At 37.4% G+C, this 4,246-nt stretch overlaps 1 non-coding gene across 1 annotated transcript; it reads right to left on the bottom strand.

Annotated features, from left to right (window-relative positions):
* Window positions 1-1,041: 1,041 nt before the first annotated feature.
* Window positions 1,042-1,197, bottom strand: LOC101491432 (5.8S ribosomal RNA). Its single transcript, XR_012162907.1, has one exon. It is a non-coding gene; the product is annotated as a 5.8S ribosomal RNA (ribosomal RNA).
* Window positions 1,198-4,246: the final 3,049 nt, after the last annotated feature.

Genomic DNA, 4,246 nt, shown 5'->3' on the forward strand with positions numbered 1-4,246 from the left:
TTCTATTATATGCGGTTTATTTTTTGTGTGGCCTACTTGTTGATTTTCATTTTGTTAATCTAGTAAAGATCTTTTCCAACAAAGTTTCATCTACCCGAACACAGTTTTTTTTTGTTGTTTTATGTTGGTTAGTTTGGGATTGTTAATTAGTTGTTGGTTAGTTTTTAAGTTGCATATGTTTTTTTTTTATTGTTATTACATATTTTTATTTTTTATTTTCTTTTATGGATTCATCAATATTGTTTCTCTTGTACTAATTAATTACTGGAGTATTTGTTTACTTTCATTCATGTTAAAATAATCGGAAGGTATGGGATAGCCACATCTACTGCGAGAATTTGTTAAGAACATCAATGTTTAGTCTTGGATTTTTTATGAGAAATAAACATTCTTTTTATTATTAATAAATTACTTGAATTAATAAGCAGTTAAATAAATTTTTAGTTATTATAAAATCCCACTGTTTTGATTATTTTTTGCAATAACATTTAAGATACTATAAAAAATTTCCCAACAAAAATTTAGAATTGTTTAACAAGTAAAAATTAAATATGAATTTTTAAGGCCCAAAATCTAATAAATTCATATTTAATTTATCATTTGTTAAAAAAATTTGAATTTTAGTAAGGAAGTTGTTGGACATGTCCTTAACACCAAAGCAAAAAATTATTCAAAAATTAGAAAGATACACAATAGTTGATTTCAAATCAGAGACCTAAAATAAAAACGAAAAATTTTAAGGACTAAAAATAAAATACTTAAATTTTATAGAAACTAAAAACTCACAATTAATACTTTAACTAATAATTTCAAGTAATAATCCATTATGGATGAGATTGGATCAAAAATGGGTACAAAAGGTTAAAATTCAATAGGGCAGCACATGATTGGTCTCGTGCGACACACAACCGCCATCTATCATGGCACACCCTACCATGGTCTCAATTTTTAACCAACCATGAGACAAAAAAGCTCCCACAAAGTCATCATTCACTCAACACAACACCTACGAGTAGGAAGTCGACAATGGGCTTCGATATGTGACACTCAAGAAGACGTGCCTTCAACCTAATGGCATCGGACACAACTTGTGTTCAAAGGCTTGATGGTTCACGGGATTCTAGAATTCACACCAAGTAATGATTTTCGCTACATTCTTCATCAATGCAAAAGACTAGATATCCGTCGCCGAGAGTCATTTTATATTTCATGTGTCAAAACACACACTGGCACGAAAACCGTCTCTGGTTCCATGTAGGTGCGCACATAACAAAGTTTTAATTCCTTGACGCATTCAACATCAGAGTTTGAGTTTTGTTGTAGAGGAGAACACATTTGGGTGTCCCCCTCTGAACTAGAGTTAGGCCGAGGTGTTCAACACCCCAAGTCAACCTTGTGTGTTCAAATTGATTCATGTGTTGGACTACATGTAAGGCATCGACAATGATCCTTCTGCCAGTTCACCTACAGGAAACCTTGTTACGACTTCTCCTTCCTCTAAAGGATAAGGTTCAATGGACATCTCACAAAGTCACAGGCAGCGAACTGCCCACGTCATCGCAATTCGAACACTTCATCGGACCATTCAATCGGTAGGAGCGATAGGTGGTGTATACAAAGGGCAGGGACATAATCAACACGAGCTGATGACTCGCGCTTACTAGGAATTCCTCGTTGAAGACCAACAATTGCAATGATCTATCCCCATCACGATGAAATTTCAAAGATTACCCAAGCCTGTCAGCCTAGGCTATAGACTCATTGAATACATCAGTCTAGCGCGTGTGCGACCTAGAACATCTAAGGGCATCACATACCTGTTATTTCTTGAAACTTATGTGGCCTAAACGGCCATAGTCCCTCTATGAAGCTTGTCGTGGAGGGTTACCTCCACATCGCTATTTAGTAGGATGAGGCATCGTTCGTTAATGGAATTAACCAGACAAATCGCTCCACCAACTAATAATGGCCATGCACCACCACCCATAGAATCAAGAAAGAGCTCTCAGTCTGTCAATCTTTCCTATGTCGGGACCTGGTAAGTTTCCCCGTGTTGAGTCAAATTAAGCCGCAAGCTCCACTCTTGGTGGTGCCCTTCCGTCAATTCCTTTAAGTTTCAGCCTTGCGACCATACTCCCCCCAGAGCCCAAAGACTTTGATTTCTCATAAGGTGCAAGCGGAGTCCTAAAAGCAACATCCACTAATCCCTGATCGACATCGTTTATGGTTGAGACTAGGACGGTATCTAATCATCTTTGAGCCCCCAACTTTCGCTCTTGATTAATGAAAACATTCTTGGCAAATACTTTTGCAATTGTTCGTCTTTCATAAATCCAAGAATTTCACCTCTGACTATGAAATACGAATGCCCCAGACTATCCCTGTTAATCATTACTCCGATCCCGAAGGCCAACACAATAGGATCAGAATCATGTGGTGTTATCCCATGCTAATGTATCCAGAACGTAGGCTTACTTTGAGCACTCTAATTTCTTCAAAGTAATAGCGCTAGAGGCACGACCCGACCAATTAAGGCCAAGAGCGCACCTCCGGCAAAAGGGACGAGCCAACCGGTGCACACCAGAGGCGGACTGGTCGACCCAACCCAAGGTCCAACTATGAGCTTTTGAACTGTAACAGCTTAAATATACGTTATTGGAGCTGGAATTACCGTGGCTGCTGGCACCAGACTTGCCTTCCAATGGATCCTCGTTAAGGGATTTATATTGTACTCATTTCAATTACCAGATTTAATGAGCCTAATATTGTTATTTATTGTCACTACCTCCCCGTGTTAGGATTGGGTAATTTGTGCACCTGTTGCATTCCTTGGATGTTGTAGCCATTTCTCAGGCTCCCTCTCCGGAATTGAACCTTAATTCTTTGTCACCTGCCATCACCATGGTAGGCCACTATCCTACCATCAAAAGTTGATAGGGCATAAATTTGAATGATGCGTCGCCAGCACAAGGGTCGTGCGATCCAACGAGTTATCATGAATCATCAAAGCAACAAGAAGAGCCTACGTCGATCTTTTATCTAATAAATGCATCCCTTCCAGAAGTCGGGGTTTGTTGCACGTATTAGCTCTAGAATTACTACGATTATCAAAGTAGTAGATACCATCAAACAAACTATAATTGATTTAATGAGTCATTCGCAGTTTCACAGTCTGAATTATTTCATACTTACACATGCATGGCTTAATGTTTGAGACAAGCATATGACTATTGGCATGATCAACCAGGTATCATCCATTAATGACTATGCCATAATGCAAGATTTGCGCCCACGAAAGGCAATCAAAACATGCAGAACAACAGGCATAATTTAAGGCAACCATTATTTAGGGACAATGTGAAAAACACAAAAGTTCATCTCTGCACCGCGTACGAAGATTCAATCATACATAGGCACCTTCCTAGACATACGAGTACATCTAGAAATGGATCATACATAAAACTTCAAAGGCCACCACCACATCGGCAGGGGGTGGATAAAGCCTAACAAGCCACACATATACCGTTTTAAAGGTAAGAAAAACAGGAACAACATACAAACACCAATAAGTTCGTTTGTATCATTGGATTAACATTTAGGTCATTTTTGTCATCCTTCGACTTATTCTAGTCCATTTAGAGTTTTTAACCAATCTTATGCATCCAATAAGTGTGTTTGTGTCATTGGAGTAACAATTAGGTTATTTTTGTCCTCTCTAGGCTTATTATAATACATTTAGGGTTTTTAACCAGTCTTGTGCATCCAATAAGTGTGTTTGTGTCATTGGATTGACATTTAAGTCATTTTCGTCATTCTTCAACTTATTCTAGTCCATTTAAGGTTTTTAATCAATCTTGTGCATCCAATACGTTCGTTTGTGTCATTGGATTAACATTTAGGTCATTTTCGTCCTCCCTAAGCTTATTATAGTCCATTTAGGATTTTTAAGCAATCTTGTGCATCCAATACGTGCATTTGTATTATTGTATTAACATTTATGTCATTTTTGTCCTCCCTAGACTTATTCTAGACCATTTAGGGTTGACAATAATTAAGACCTCAACATATTATATGAATCCATGAATTTTGTTTTGTATTTCATTTTGAGTGTCATTTATATAAAGTTGTGCAAAATTTCTCTTTTCTCCGGGTAATGGTAACATACGTCTTATTCTATGACAAGTGTCTCCTTGATTTCTTAAAGATGGTGGACCTTTTCCTCTACCAACATTTGAATCTATTTTCA

This window comes from Cicer arietinum, chromosome 4 (assembly GCF_000331145.2).
Source record: "Cicer arietinum cultivar CDC Frontier isolate Library 1 chromosome 4, Cicar.CDCFrontier_v2.0, whole genome shotgun sequence".
Taxonomy (NCBI): domain Eukaryota; kingdom Viridiplantae; phylum Streptophyta; class Magnoliopsida; order Fabales; family Fabaceae; genus Cicer; species Cicer arietinum.